The sequence below is a fragment of the Lepisma saccharinum genome, chromosome 8 (genome assembly GCF_977018435.1).
Source record: "Lepisma saccharinum chromosome 8, izLepSacc3.1, whole genome shotgun sequence".
NCBI classification, from domain to species: domain Eukaryota; kingdom Metazoa; phylum Arthropoda; class Insecta; order Zygentoma; family Lepismatidae; genus Lepisma; species Lepisma saccharinum.
Window position 1 is genome coordinate 28954012 of NC_139236.1, and position 17171 is coordinate 28971182.

The 17171-nt window shown below is 38.5% G+C and overlaps 1 pseudogene; it reads left to right on the forward strand.

Moving 5' to 3' along the window:
• Positions 1–15909: 15909 nt before the first annotated feature.
• On the forward strand, positions 15910–16949 carry LOC145990894 (alpha-aspartyl dipeptidase pseudogene; annotated as a pseudogene).
• The last annotated feature ends 222 nt before the right edge of the window (positions 16950–17171 follow it).

Sequence of the window (17171 nt, forward strand, 5' to 3'; positions counted from 1 at the left end):
TGTTTTAAACATGCCAACCCTGGCCTTCAGTGAGGTGTTGCGACGTGTCGTGATCTCCGATGAAAAAAATAAAAACAGCGGGCGACAATATATAACTGAACACATCGCATCTAACGAGACTTGTTAGTGGATTGCAATACCAGTAGTCTCATTACACAACATCAGGCTACCATACACTTCAAAATACACAACTTGCTATTTATATACGAGTGATGCTTAAATGACAACGTAGTTCAACTTCCGTCCTCCATTGTTCTATTATTTATTCAGTCAAATTTTCATCACAATCCCCCCCCCCCCAAAGTTAAGTGGACTCAACCAGCTTTCACATACCCGCCTGTAGGCACCCCTGTTCGACATTCCACTGATTATATATACGTATAAGTATATAAAGTGACCCTCGACTTTCTTCAGTTCTATGTCTCAAGTTTTCGTTCAGTGAAAAGTTTTTTAAAGTGTGTGTTACATAAAACACACGGAACTTCCTCACATTCCTCCCTGTGTAGTTCAAAGATTCATAAGACTCAGAATTGTAATCTGAATAAGGAAATTTAATTAAGAAATAAATACCAATAGTCGAAGCAAAGTTTCCAAATTTGAAGAAGTTAAGTGAAAACAGCTCCTCTCTCACTCCTAAAAGAGAGCAATAGACGAGATTGTTTTCTTTTACATATTCAACTTATCCATAATTTTGGCTTTCTGCCTTTCTTTATTTAACAAAATTATTTTACGCATTCAACATATATATTTTTCTTTCTGCCCTAACAAAATGCATTACTAGGTGTATTAACCGCAATTTTACATGAAACTAATGTTTCACAGAGGAATGTGACGGCTTATAAACTACCGATAAAATGTGTGCGTAAATGGCTGTGTAATCCAACTGTAAGGACATACGTTATGTCGGATCCTAAGTAAGTCTGTGTATTCACTCCCAATTAGCTTCTGGGCATAATTACGGCTCTTTTTTGTTCATAATTACTGCTTTGATTCGGCTGCGAAACCGGAGCGTAGAGCGATCTGTCCGCGCGTGACGTCACGCTTGACGTCAAGGACCACGTGATCAGGTATGGCCCCAGCATTTCTAATCTGTGGCCCCAGCCTTCTACTCTATAAAAAAAATATAGTAGTCTTGAGAGGGAGGTGCAGTCTGGCGTTCGGAAAAGTTCGGAACCATTCGTAAACCTCCACGGATGACGTCAGACACAGGACATGTCAAAGACTAGCACAAGCAACGGCATAGGAATTCAGACTAGCACAAGCAACGGCATAGGAATTCATATATACTTCTTCCGTGTTTTTGGAAATAAATTTGCCTTAAAAATCGATTGAATGTTCTAGCGTGTGTGTGTAAGTAAATGTATATGTATAGAGCAGACTATATCTAGTAAACTGTGTCGCCGAAGGTTAACTATCAATATAATTAACATGTAATGAAAAGCGGGAAAGCCGGCTCGGGGGTGGAGCAGAGGTCTATTCAGAATTTTCTCTTTTAGGGGTGTAAGTTCGTGTTTATGGGGGTGAAAAGGTATACTTAGAGCCAAAATAACCACAAAGTTGTCCTTTTTAAAAAACTGTGTGGAGTGTTAGGGCGAAGTTAGTGAATAAATCACTGGGGCCGAGACATTACAATATCAAAATACCAAAATGTAAATACAAATGAAAGAAAATATACTACCATGCACAAGTTAAAATTAATTGATAAATGTGACTTACCATGTCCAGGAAAGAACCATTAACAAAACGCCAGGAAATACACAAAAAGCACACACACTGGACTGCGCACATGTAGCAAACATAAATAATCCAAACACTATTGTTATTTCACTTCACACTCTGTTCACGCTTCATTTCAGAGTCTGGATAGATGGCTTTTTATATCCCGTGAAGCGTCAACACACACAAAATATTGAGTACTTGTTTCTCATTTGTTCTCAAAGTCAAATATACATTAATGTAAATTAGATCACAAGTTCCCGCTCCAAAGTTAGTCATGCCTGACTACAGGTTGGCATTAATTAGATAACAACCATTTTTTACCTTTCTTGAGCAGACTTCGATTGTGTTTAATTTTCGAATTTAAATGCCTGATACGAATATATGTCCGAGTTTTGACAAATAAATCTATAATTTCCTTCTTTATCATAGCAAACCTGAAAAGTAATAATTTCCTCATTGCTTTCATTACTCCACATTCCCTGCTTAAATCACCAGGAGGATTGTATAAACAAAATGCATTTTCCATTTGTTCAATGATTTGGAAAAATTCTTCAGTAGGTTTATACAGTCCACCACGCGACACTATGTCAACCCATTTTTTCTCTTTTTGACGAACGGGAGGAAGACTGTCCGTACGAGAACCCAAATCTTTATCTAAATGCCGACACTTTTGCTCAATGAAACCTGCGATATAATATAAACCTTCCTTGGAACAGTCGTGGGCTTCGTTGTCACTGCACTCTGTTGGAAACTGGAGTTCGCTGCCATCGGTGTTATCCTTCGTCTTTGATTCGCCTTCCTCTTTGTCAAGTAAAAGGTCAGACACCATCGTACTAAAAACACTATTGTATGTCCTACTGTGTAATTCATCATTCTCGCACTGATCCCTGGTTGGCATTTTTAGGGGAAGTTGTCCTATATTCACTCCTAACAACAGCAGCCTAAGTCGGTTTTTAAATTCTGTAGGGAGAGGGTGATCATAGAAACCTCCCATGCCACGAAGACGCGAGAAAAGATTTTCAATTACATCCTGATTCAACCTTGCAGTCAGTAAAAAATTCATATTGTGTTTCTGTTTCATATCCTGATAGAGCCCAAATAATGCGTTGATAGATTGTATCATTCCTTGCTGAAAAGGCAACAATTTTCCATGTCCTTTCACGCGAACACTTTCGATGACCTGCTTCATTTCATTTAACACCTTGGTTTGATGTCCAAGATGCACTCCAAAAGCACTTTTTAATTTAACATCAAAATTCTCTTTAACATATGAATTCATTATGTCAAACCAGTTGTTAATTAATGCGAAAAATTCTGCACTTTCAACTTCATTTGGGAATAAATAACATATAGCACTGCTTGTCCTTCTAGAAAATAACTGAGCGGCATAGAATACTCTTTGTCTCTCGCGACCTGATACGCAAATGTGTGCATCCGTTATCGATAAAGGCAAATGAAGTTCACTTTCATTTTTATCTAACACTGACTGTATGACTTTTTTTGTTACAACATTCTGCGATGGCAAGACTAAACCTTTATCAATAAAATGGTTTCTTAGCAATTTAAGCATGTGTGGAGTATCTGCAAATACCCAAATGTTCCGTCCCTTATCATTCGGATTCACAAACGAAGGATGACTCGAAGCGACACCTAATTCTCGCCAAACCCTTATATTTCCACCTCCCAAGTCGGAAACACACGCAACAACTTCATAGCCCGCACTTTGCACTGCTGATATTACTAAATATAAGATCTCCTTAGTCATTTGTGTGTCGAAGTTGTAGTATACAGTTTGTTTCCATGGGGCGTACAACCCGCGAACCAGAATGACCTGTAAAAAAAACAAAAAAAAACTTTCTAAAATCTTGTCATTAAAATGTTGAGTTTCGAGCAATAATTACGGTATTAATACTTGATAATAATCTCATTATGAACTACTAATAAATTTAGTACTTCATCCTGATAACACAGTCTATCGAGATGTGTCTTTCCAAATTTTAATATGTATTTTTCATTCTTAATTATGCTATGTAACACTTTTTTAAGGACTTTAAAGTAGTTTACTTCTATTAGAAAAACTTCAGTCAAAAAATTAACGCTGAGTTTTGGTGAACACACCCTAGCAATTTTATTCATATTTTACCTTATATCTTTTCACATTTCCAACACAGTAAGAATACACACGGGCGCACACGCTAACGCAAGATAGAAAAAGATGAAGGTTGCAGCGGAAAAACTCCGCAGGCAATGATGAATGATTTGGATTGATTTGGTGTTTTAAGTCCACTTTATGCACAGTAAGGCTAATCGGGACTGGACCTACAGTTTAAAGTGGGATCCTAACCACTATGTGCCTCCACCGGGAATCAAACCAGGGACCACTTGATTGAAAGGTGACGACTCCAGAACTGCGCCATCGGAAAGGCTCTCAATGATGAATGAATGAAAATGATTACTTGCTCATTCGTTATGCTAGAATTTGACTTCTGTTACGTTCTAACCAGTGGCGTACGCAAGGGGGGGGGGGTTACCGGGTTTAAACCCCCCCTTGAGCTTTTGAAATACTATGGAAAATGCTGTAGAAAAAAAATAAAAATGGCTAATTTACCACAGTCAAAGATCTGCGACAGTAATAGTAGTAATAATAATAATAATAATAATTTGAATTATTATTCCCATGCATGCAGCATGAAGAAAAACACAACATTCCAAACACAATCTAAGCAGTCGCAGAGTTCAATTTTGCAATTTTTTTTTGCAAAAAGTCGCGCAGTGACTCTAGCGAGAATTGTGAAAATTCCTTGCTTCGTCGCAGTGTGCCGACCTTATTTCAAACGTTCTTCCCGGTACTGATTTCACATCCCCTTGTGAACTCTCAAGTGATGCTGAGTCTACATCCACATCATTAAATAATGTTGAAGAAGTGCTTTGTGAATCACCTAGAAGGGATAAATGTGTTGGAATGTCTATAAACTTACTTTTCAACGAAAAAATAGACTCAGTGGAATTTAGCAACATGTGTTCTCGAGCTTCATCATTATCCTGGGCGAGTTCCATAGGTAAAGGTAATGTAAACTCCCCCGTGCATGAAGGCACACGTAGTGGTGTGGTGGGCCCCAAAGATTCTCGATCTCGAACTATTTTGCAGGTGATGTGATCAGCACCATGCTCCGGCAGCCTCATCCCCCAGGTTTGCTCTCAGGTACCCATTGCTATGAGGCTGGGTGCGTATACAAGGCTGGATAAATTCCAACCAATTCCGGGAATCGAACCCGGATATCCCACAAACTTGTCACACTAGACCAGCGCGGCTCCTTGAATGAGTTTCATATTTCGATAAATTTAATATATTTGCTTGTTTTTATGGATTTTCTTCACACTTAAAATGTATCACTTATCATATACAAATAACAGTTGACTAGACAATTATTTTGTAACAAAGAAACAAAAGAAATGAAATTTTGTTCTATTTCTTTCATAAATAGCAGCTGCATTAGTAGTAATTATTAGTAGTAATTAAACTAATTAATTAATTAATTATAAGAATTATTAATTAATTTATTATTATTATTATTATTAATTAATTAAAGTATAATAAAACAATGGTAATGTGAATTTGTAGAAAGCTTTCGAAATAACACCCCCCTTGATGAAATCCTGCGTACGCTACTGGTTCTAACATTATATAAATAACTTGTTAATTCTACTTGTAAGTAAAGTAATAAATTATTTACCTGTGCATTCTTGAACGGTCCCATGACAGTGTCACTCTCAGCATCGTACGCAACTTTGGAGTATATATTCATTTCGTCGAAGCATAATACGCAGCACTTTTGGTGTGGTTGAAGTGATTCTCCATAACTCTTCATAACATCAATAACACTTTTCAGAAGGCCTGGTGTACACTTGAAACTTTTTGTCCAGTGACGCAAAGTGGAAATGCTTGGAAGAGGGATTTTCATATTTTTCCTCATGTAGGTGTAAGCTTTTCTTGACACATGCCTAAGTGCTAATGCACTTACAATATCACTTCTCGACCACAGTTTCGGTCTGCTTTTGTGGCTAAGAAGACATTCGATTTGGTTGGAGGAAAACACTGGTCGATGAATTTCCCTTACTTTCTTAGACACATTGAAAGCAGATTGCTTTGATTTGTGAAGTTTTACTAACTGTTGCCTCAAACTTTTATTGCTAATTTGTAAATTCTTCACTTTATGTAATAAACGATTGCATTGTTTCTTTACTTTGTTTACTTTCTTAGCACTTTCATCATGTAGTGTCTGCAGTTTCTTTATTTGTTCTTCAGCACATTTTAATTTCTTTGTCAGCGTTTCGAACTCACTATCTTGTTGCAGATTGGATATATTTCCAGTACTCAAAGTCTCTGAATTATGTGCCATGCAAATTCTTTTGCGAGGAGACAACTCTTCAAGTTTTTCCAATGCTCACTTTCTAATCTGACGTTTATTGGCACGTCCACTTCGATCAATTATGTCATTTGGCTGTTGCACACTACTACAATGGACATTTCCACTTTGACATGAAAAACGTTTTAAATCCATTCATTTTACAGATAATGACACAAGCATGAGATGTGCAAAATATCTCGGCGATATTTGTTTCGGTTCTCGAGAAACACGCCTTCAAACATCGCTGAAATTCGCCTACTACGTCACGGATTTGAAAACGTCCTCTCCACAGACAGGAGGTCCTCTGACGTCATCACTTAGAAATGCGTGCAGGCGGGGCTTCTGCACGTCCCGACAACTTAGCATGAACCGCGGAAGCGACAGAAAATTCACTTGCTACTGTGTAAGGCAAGTATCTTACAACTTCCAGTGCAAAAATCTGTGCTCCATTTCTTGGAGATGAATTATGCCCTAGCAGTATAGTAGTATTTACTATAATTCAGCCACTCGGTAGAGGGGTTTCCCATTAGGGTGACAAAGCAAACCTTGTAACAGTCAATGGCTGAACACGTGAACAGCCTTGCTCATTGCGAATACATAGGTTAGTTCTGACTGGCAAGAACTTAATATTATAGGAATGCCTTTTCTGGAATTACAGTTATTTTCGTCATAATATTTTCTTCACAAATTTTAAGATAATACTTTTAGAACACACTGGTTTACACGCTAATTTCTGTAATATAAGAGGTGATACGATTTAAAAAGGTATGGTGAGTTTTTCAATTTCCTGCAGTAAATGACAGTTTTCTTCAGTTAATATATATATTGCAAATTTTTGTATTTAGCCTACTTTCACGTCGCTTTTCCGTTCACTTTGTTTAACCGCAACGATGAGAACGCATGGTTAATTTATTATAAATTATTTATTAATTATCATCTCTAACATCACATTTCTTCCCACTTTTGGCTAATCGCTACAATGAAGATGAAGAACTACAAGCCGTATTCGAAGTCGGGGTGCAGGAGTACACCCCCCACACACACTACCACCAACTGAGTATCACCCAACCTGCCACGATAAGAGACGAACTTTTTCTTCTGTCCCATCTCATTTCGAAAACATTCACTTGTCCCATCTCCTTTTATGAGACGAAACGGAACCATAGACACTATTCTATGACGGAACATGCCTCGTCTCGTGAGAAACACTAACATTAACAATAGAAGCATCCCCCTAGCTGTCCCCAAAGTCTCGAGCAAACATCCTCCCATGTAACAATTTCCAGTTCAATGAAGTGTCACTCACAAGGAAACAGTCATGCCCAGGTCGAGAGTCAAACCTGAACATGCGACTTCCTCAGATAAATCATGAATTTTGTGTATAATAATTACAACGCCAGTTCATTCCTGGTAATTCTGAATCTGCAGTTTGGTTTGCATATATAAGCAGAATAATATTTAGTTTTCGGGGGCTGTACCGTCGAAACGAGGAGTCAAATAAAAAAAAATATTAAGAGAGATTTTTTTGTATTTATAATGATAAGCCTTTGCATACGTTGTTAATTCTATATTTTTCTAGACTTGAGACGAGAACGAGAATTGCCCTCCCAAACCGAGACGGATGTTTATAAATTGAGACGAGACTGTCAATGAGACATTTACAAATAAACACGAGACAGATATTTACAACTCTCAACGAGAACCAGACCAAGGCTGCCATGTCTCGTCTCGATAGGATCCTTAGTGGTGAAGTTGTGAACCAACCAATTAATGCGTTCGGGGTAACGAGATGAGGCGGCTTTTTTCGCAGTACAAAATTCAAAATAATTATATCGTACCATTTCAGTATGGGATATTGTTATACACATGGACGTATATATAATTCACGTGGGGGAGGGATGGATCAACTTTTGGTATGATTAGGGTTGCTTTATTTCGTAAGTGAAAATCCAGGACACTGCTGGCCGGAAGCTTGTTGGGGAGCATGGGGGGAGGGAATGTTGGACCCGACAAAGTTGTGTGTTTGTAGTCAGGAAGTCACGCTACTTAGTATTGATACTTTTCTGTTCATCTCGTGTCACTACGTTTTTAAGAACCAAATTTCTTTAATATGATTCGAAGGGGAAAAAAATAACTGATTTGACAGTCTCAATGCAGTTTCTTATCGCAGATATTCCGAAACTATCAGGAAATTGCAGATATTGGTCTGCAGTCCCATCTGGTGTGTGGAATTACGAAATTTCCTTCCCATCCGTATCCCGTCCTATAGGCTACGTCTCTAATTTAAGAGAATGAAATAAGTCCGAAGGAATTTTTTATGAACAAGGAAACTGGTAATTTTAGTGAACCAAAGAAAGAGGGGGGTTGGACCCGTTGAATCCCCCTTAAATAGGCCCATGGTTATACACATTATTTCCTTGTAATAATTATACATAAACTAAGTATAGATATATACTGTGCAACTAATGTAATCTTCTCAGTGTATTTTCTCTTATCTGCACAAACATATTTGATCATAATTTGCGCAACAGAAATGGAACACAAACTGAAATTGCTTTATGGAAAAGAAAAGTTAAATAGGCTTTATAAATAAAGTGAAGAATGTGAAAATTCCTATCTTGCACTACATAGGTTACGGTAAATATCGATAAATATAAGTTTAAAAATTACTGTTTGAGTGTCTGGACAGCAACCAATTTTATAAGCAATATTTTTCGGATGGCCTGAGAACACACACGCAACTGAACCCTTCCATTTACCTTGCACGTGAGCAGCACAGATATTTCATAGAAGAATGATCATTACAAAGCATAGCTTTCCTTTCTCCTATCGCTACTCCTTCCAGTATTTAAATCGGTACAGATTTGTGAAACTGCTGCACGTGTTCGCTCACCGTGGGCTACCCATCCGGAGCGGGACGCTCGAAGCAGACGACAAACGAGCTCTCCCTAAGGAGTGACGTAGTAACATGGCGGCGGCGTGTTTTCAGCGCAACGCTAGCCTCGCAACTTTGGAAGTCTCGTTTCTGCCTTAAACTGGACGCAAAGAAACGCGAGAAATTGCAGGGGTCATTTTTCCAGGGTGTAGTTTTTAAAATTGTTGTAAAAAAAATTGAGTGGAAATGTCCATTCACCACACAACCAGGCAAATTTAAACTTGGTACAGCGTTTTTATTAAGTTGCGGTCTACAGGCAATGCTCAGCAGTTCTGCTTTTAAGTTCCGTTGGTAATCAGCATCCAGAAAATGCGATGAGCACACTGTCGCTGTTTTGGCGTTAACAGGATCTAACCTCTTACACTTTGAAACCCATATCTTGCACGTAATCGGATCCTTTGGGAACGAAAAGTAGTTTACACCCAGTGGCGTACGCAAGGGCGGGTTACGGGGTTTAAACCCCCCCTTGAGCTTGTGAAATATTATGAAAAATGCTGTGGAAAAAAATTAAATGGCCAATTTACCACAGTCAAAGATCTGGGACAATACTATTACTATATCTACTACTACTACTACTACCACTACCACTAATAATAATAATAATAATAATTTGAATTATTATTTCCATGTAGCATGAAGAAAAGCACAGCATTCCAAGCACACGCGTCTTTCAGAGTGATGCCTTGAAAATAAGCACAAGTTCTTGAAAGTGAAATATGAGGGTAACTATGATTTAAAAGAGAAATAAAATGTTTTGTATTTCAATACTCTGGCGTACGCAGTTTGGGGGGGGGGAGAGGGGCCGGAATAGTAAATGTGGATAACACATGGTTTCGTTTTGGAGGGCAGGATGCATAATAAAATATTTCGTATTTTTGGAGCTTTTCAGTCTATTAAAATTGTATTCAAAGACAAAAATGGTAATCGGGACTCACTTTAAAAGAGGTTTCGTATTTACACATTTTGATTTTTTAAAGTTCTTAACGGATTTTTATTTGAAAATTCTGATTTTCTGAAAATTTTGGTAGGGGCTGTAGCATCATCGGTAGAGGCATGCATATTTCGTTTGTGACAAAAAGAAAACGAAATTTGAAATAACACATTGCAATGTTAATTTTTAAGGTTTCTGAAAGGTGTGAGGTGCATTTTCCTACCCTGTTTTGTCACGAAATGATGCGAAATGAACTGCAAAATGCGAAATAGACTCTTAAACACGAAATTTACCGTTTATATACCGACGCGACACTTTCTGAAGTCTGAAGTATCCTGTGTGTTATGCAATTCACGGAAAATTGATTAATTTTGCTGTAAATATTTGAAAAGCAAAAATGGACTCCTCTATACAGGAATAAACTTAATATTCTGGTAATGATTTAATGTGCTATTAGAAGGGATATGTTTATTTTGTGTAATAGTGCAGTTTTCAAATCAATTGGGATTATTTTCACATTTTTAAAACCAAAATGTAATTTTATATACAGCTTTTTCACCGCTATAACAGCTTTTGAACCCGAAATTGACTCTGTTTTTATACTGATATTTTGCTTTTTTATTTACCAAAAGTATGTGCCTCTAAATATCGGCCATGCCTCTACGTACGCCAGTGTTCAACGAACATGTATTTTTTTGTGTGAACAATGAGAATTAACTAAAGAAAGTTCTTGGTTCGTTGTTAGATTCTAATGTATAGACAAAGGCTAGGCGGACAAGAATACAGTCACCAGTCTGCCTTCCCATTGTATTATTTACCGCAGCACGTTTGAATGTCTCTCTTTAAAATGTCTCACCTTGTTGACTAGACAATTATTCAAACGACAATAAGCTTAACTATTGGAAAATGTTTTGTTGGTAAGAACAGTGAGACAATCCAGATGTGAATTATCGGGGACATTTATGCGGGGAAGAAGCCGGAAAAATTCCAACCAATTTCGGGAATCGAATCCGGATCTCCCGCGTGATTGTCAGATTCTCTACCGACCAGACCACCGCAGCTTCTTGGATGAGTTCCATACTTTAATTATTTCAATTTATTTTAATATATTTTCTTGTTTTATGGATTTTCTTCACCCTTAAAATGTCTCACCTCGTTGACCAGACAAAAAACAAAAACAAAACCAAAAAAATGCTCCCAGGATTTGATAAAAATTGAATGATTAGAAAGTAATTTCTTTCTATTGTTTTCGTAAATGGTATATTTATGTAGATCTCTACTACATAATAGTAGTAGTGGTATTAGTAGTATTATTAGTAGTAATTCAGCTAATTAATTAATTATAAGTATTATTAATTAATTGTGATCATTATTATTTAATTAAAGTATAATAAATCAAAGGTAATGTGAATTTGGAGAAAGTTTTAGAAATAACACCCCCCTTGACGAAATCCTGCGTACGCTACTGCTTACACCTACAGTATTTCTTGCGTTGTTTGGGCACAAAGCAACAGCACAATTGCACGGCATCTTCCTTAAATGTTATTGTTGTTGCAAAAAAAAATTCTCCACTATCACACAAGCTACAGAAAAAGGAAAAACAAGGCACTTTCACACTCTCTCGCACAAATGCAGATCCTATAACAAGCGGAAAGGTCAGTGACAGAGTCACCCCTGTCCTGTGAGTGACGTCAGGGTTGGGACCGCCCACGACCCTCTTTTTTCAGCTTCGGGAGGGAAGACTGCGCTACTTTCTCAACTATATATATACTTACTTTGGTCTTGAGTACACCCAGGTATATCGCCATGACGAAGAAGAAAATGTGTGAATAGCATGTGCATTTGATAATTGGAAAGCATAGACCTATGGCATAGACAGTGTTGCCAGGTCTACTGATTTCGCAGGAGATTTCCTGATTTTCAGCACGGTCTACAGAGGATGTGTCCGAAAGCTGCAAGACCATACTTGAAGCGAGCATACTCGCAGTGCGGTCTTGAAGCCTGGAAGCGGAAAGCTTTCGAACTGCACTTCGACTGCAGCGCCAACACAAGTGAGGAATGCAACAAAAGTTGCTTCGAAACTAAAATTATCAAACTTCGACTGTATGTGCCACTCTTGTTTTCCGTGAACAACACACACATGACTCGGCGTGCAGTTTATATAACACAGCACGTTATTAATTATAGAAATATGAAAGAAATTTGCTCTTTCAAATTAATTTTCACACATTCCGCAATATGGTTTACGATCGCGGGAAAAGAAATTGTTTTCTCACTTTTAAACACCTTCTCACTATAGAAGAAAGAAACCACGCATATATGAATAAAACCAATAAATAAAATTACATAGTATTTTAAAAACTTGTTTACTTACATTTCCACACAATGGAAGAACTACAACTACCAGCTGATTGACTTCAGACGTCCATTTTTTTTAACAAATGAAAAGCAAGCACAGATCGCAAGTGTGCACCGCTCCTGTGCTGCGTCCTCTGGTCTTGTACACTCGTTTGCTTGGCGCTTTCGAACTGCACTAGGTGACGTCACTTCCGTCAAGACTGTACTTCAAGTATGTACTTTGTACCTTTTGGACACAGCCTGATCTCCTGACAAGTTTCATGAAAATGTGGACATCTCCTGATTTTTTGCTTCCTTAAATATTTATAATGAACAATTATTTTTTTAAAATGGAAAGTTTATTTAAAATTTACATATTCAGCTGATGGAATGCAAAGACCCATGAATATTCTGCAGAGGGAGAGAGAGAGATAGGTGGTGGAGGAGGGTTATACCATAGAAAATGGTTATACCAGGCTTGATGACATTGGGAAAGACGCGCGGTTTCTTGAGCCCATTGTGCATTGGGAACTCCAACACGGGTGTCCCATCTGGTGCGGTTTTTGTCAAAGGGGAGGTAACTGAAAACTGGTTACAACTAAATACCAATGTTGCCACCCACGCATAGGAACAAGTTTTCCGTTTTATGGTAGTGTTTATTGCAACTCGGATAAAAAGGGAGTCCACATAACGAATGCAGCTAAAGGTTATGGTTACAAAAGCTCTTAGTAAAATGTCGATTGATTGATTTGGTTTATTTTACTTCGCATTTCGGCCACTTTTGGCTAATCGCGAAGACGAGGATGAATGATGATATGATGAAATTGATAAAGAGACAACCGTGCCCAGGCCGAGATTCGATCCCGAGACGGCCGGACCCTGGGGTCGAGTGGTTAGCACATAGCGCTGCGACGCCAAGGGTCCCGGGTTCGAATCCCGCTCGGGCTTGGTTGTTTGTAAATGTCCATTCATCAATTTCATCATTTCATCACTCATCCCCATCGAATTTGCCAAGAAGCACAAAACGCGAAGTAAAATAAACTAAATCAATCAATCAATCAATCGATCCCGAGACGGGTTCCCTGATGTCATAGCGCTGTGCTAACTACTCAGCCACGGAGGTCGGCTTAGTAAACTGCTGTTGCAGACTTACGAGGGGCGATCAGGTTGCTCTGACCCTAACATAGAAAGAGCGGCAATAGAGTTTCAATTTTATTTTTATTTTTCAACATACTCCCCTGCAACTCCAATGCACTTCTCCCATCGGTGCTCCAACGCGTGGATACCTTGCAAAAAAAAAATCTTCCGACTGGTCCTCCAACCATGAGTCCACAGCCCTTATCACCTCAGAATCATCAGAAAATTTTTGCCCACGAATGTCATTCTTCAAATGTTTGAACAAATGGAAATCACTGGGGGCCAAATCTGGGGAATAGGGTGGGTGGGGCAGCAATTCGAACGATGCATCTGCGATAGCGGCCCTCGCAATGCGTGAGGTGTGGACAGGTGCATTGTCCTGGTGAAGGAGCACACCACGGGTCAACATTCCACGCCTCTTTTTCTTGATGGAATCACGTAATTTCTTGATTAGGTCACTGTAGTATGTGCCAGTGATGGTTTGGCCTCTTTGTAGATAGTCCACAAGAAGGACACCCTTGCAGTCCCAGAAAATTGAGGCCATCACCTTCTTGGCTGACGTTTGTACCTTGAACTTCTTCGTTGGTGGAGAATGTGGGTGTTTCCACTCCATGCTTTGTGATTTTGTTTCTGGGTCGAAGTGATGGACCCATGTTTCATCCATAGTTACAAATCGGGCAAGAAAATCGTCTATATCAGCACGAAACTTGGCAAGAAGTTCTTGACTGATGAGCACTCGGGTGCGCTTCTGATCTGGGGTGAGGTTTCGAGGGACCCATCTTGCAGCAATTTTTTTCATTTGCAATTCCTGGGTAATTATGTTTTGCACAGTGCCATATGACAGGCCACACATATCAGCAACATGACGGATAGTGACTCGACGATCCTTCAGCACGATATCGTGGACTTTGTTAATGTTTTCGGTCGTCATGACAGTTTTTGGTGCTCCACCTGCATGTTCATCCTCACACGACTCTCTCCCACAATTAAATTCACGACACCATCTCTTCACCATATTGTATGAAGGAGCACTGTCCCCTAATGTATCCACCAAGTCCTCATGAATTTTGGATACCGTCCACTTCTTCTTCACAAAATATTTAATCACAGCTCTCACCTCAGTTTTCTCCATTCTGGCACATTGACACAACTTCACTCAGTTAAACCCCTGTAAAAAGAAAACTGTACGTTACTTAGACTTGCAATTCAGATTGAAAGCATATAAAGGATCACTAAACAATAACAAAATAAAAAATCAATCGTGACGTCATTCCTTCTATGTTAGGGTCGGAGCAACCTGATCGCCCCTCGTATACCTATGCTTGTACGTCGCAGTCTCTTAACTTAGAAATAATAGTTCATGTTTTTATTTAAGCCATTTCTGAGCGTAACTGCTACTACAATTGGTCTTATGTACCTTTATACTCAATCAATACTGTGGCGGTAGAAATTCTCTTTCCCGATTTTATACCAGATAATCCTCGAATGCAAATGGCGATTTAATTAACATTTACATTGTCTGGAGTGACTGGGAAAAAAGTTGAAGAAAAAACCTGCGACTTGTCTGATACTGGGTCCCGGGTTCGAATCCCGGACTGGGCATGGGTGCTCTTTGTGAGTGTCCCTTCATCAATTTCACATCTTTATGATTAGACAAATGTGGCAGATGCTAAGTAAAATAAACCAAATCAATCAATCAATCTGTGTAATACTGGTTGGTTACATTCCTTGATTGAAAGTAAAATTTTAATTCAAGGATATTTCTGGGGTTCAGGCATGATAGCCCTTCTCCATTACCATTAATGCGAGTATACTTTGAATGTGTTGTTAAAAAAAAACTGTGGGCGTTCTTACATCCTCTAACTTTGTCTAATTTTAAATAAAAGCAAGCTAAGGTGTTATCAGGTAGAGTAATTCAAAAATATATCCCCGAATGCGTAATGGCTGAAGCTCTAGTCTAAGTTAACACAAAAATCACGAAATGTTTCCATAAACTTTTAAACGCCAAGTACATAAATCCATGCACAGTCACAACCATTTATTTTAGAATATTTGTGAGAGATGAACAGAAAATCGAGGTCGGATTTTTTCCAGTACTGTCACTTGCACCCCCTCTGTTTTGGCACTCGATCATCGCCACTGGTTGGGGGAAACTGTATCTTTACCTTAGATGAATTAAGGGGGTGGGGTTATCGTACCACTTGAAGTACAAATTCATAATAAAATTTGTATTAACATAACAGTATTATCTTTTGACATCTAAAATTAATAATTAACGTTCAATAATGATAGTGGGAAGCTTTTTCCACTCACCCCCCCCCCCAGAACTTTGATAATACGCTATTATTAGTTGTTCTGATTTTTTTAAGCAGATCTCCTGATTTTTCAGGGGACGATCTCCCGATTTTTGAAAATATGACCTGGCAACGCTGGGCATAGACATCTACTACGTGGAAAGTGACGTGGCACATTTGCAAGGTGTACTAACGAAGTGAAAATATTTGCTGAAAATGTCTGTAAAAAGGAAGTTATTGCTGCTCTCTTCTCCCACAGTTCCCGGATCCGGTTATTTGGAGTTTGCAAAAGAGGAATTGAAATCGTTTCTGAGTGGAGTCTCTACGGTGCTGTTTGTACCATACGCCGATATGGGTGATATGGATAGATTCACACAAGACGTGAAGAATGCTTTCAAACAACTGGACATTGAAGTCCAAAGTGTCCACGAATCTTCCAACCCAAGTCAAGCAGTTTCCGTAGCACAAGCATTATTTGTCGGAGGGGGGAATACTTTTCAGTTATTGAAATGCTTGTATGATCATGGATTAATTCCTGTAATAAGGAAAAGAGTGTTGGAAGATGGAATGCCTTACATTGGTAGTAGTGCTGGCAGTAATGTAGCTACCGCCAGTATTTGCACTACGAATGATATGCCAATCGTTTATCCTCCAAGCTTTAGTGCATTGCAGCTAGTACCATTTAATATCAATCCACATTACATAGATGCAGATCCTTCTTCAAAACATATGGGTGAAACAAGGCAAGATAGGATCAATGAGTATCACAAAATACCAGGAACACCTCCAGTTCTAGGCCTTCGGGAAGGAAGCATACTATTTGTAAGTGACAGCAAGGCAGTGTTAAGAGGTGTACGTGGAGCTCGCCTTTTTCAGCATGGATCAAGTCCTGGAGAATTAGATGTTGGTGCTGATGTTAGTTTTCTCCTGTGATGCTATATACAGTTCTATGAGTTAATGTCATTAACATGAAAACATACAAATATTATATGATTTGCCCATTTGATTTGTTTTGATGAGGATCATGCCAAAAGACAGCTGTGAAATGGGTGAAATGAGTGTTAATGGAACCTAACCTAACCTCGTGTGAATGGTTCATGGGGCTACCTGTGGATGGTTTTTGGGGCTAACGAAAAATGTTTCATCAAAATGTACAATTTCGAGATGTGACCCCCGGTTTATTACAACAGATTCGTGATTAGGAGGCCAAAATTACTTACTATACCAAAAATTAACAAAATTACATACTTTCTCTATATTGTCAATTCTTACCGAAAATTCTTAATTGCACTGGCTAAAAAAAAAAAATCTGAAATTTTATTGTAAGCACACAAATGGATAATGAATTGTTAGTACTGTAATATCATTATGTTCAAAATGTTGGTTAGCTGGAGTTGTGTATATAAGTT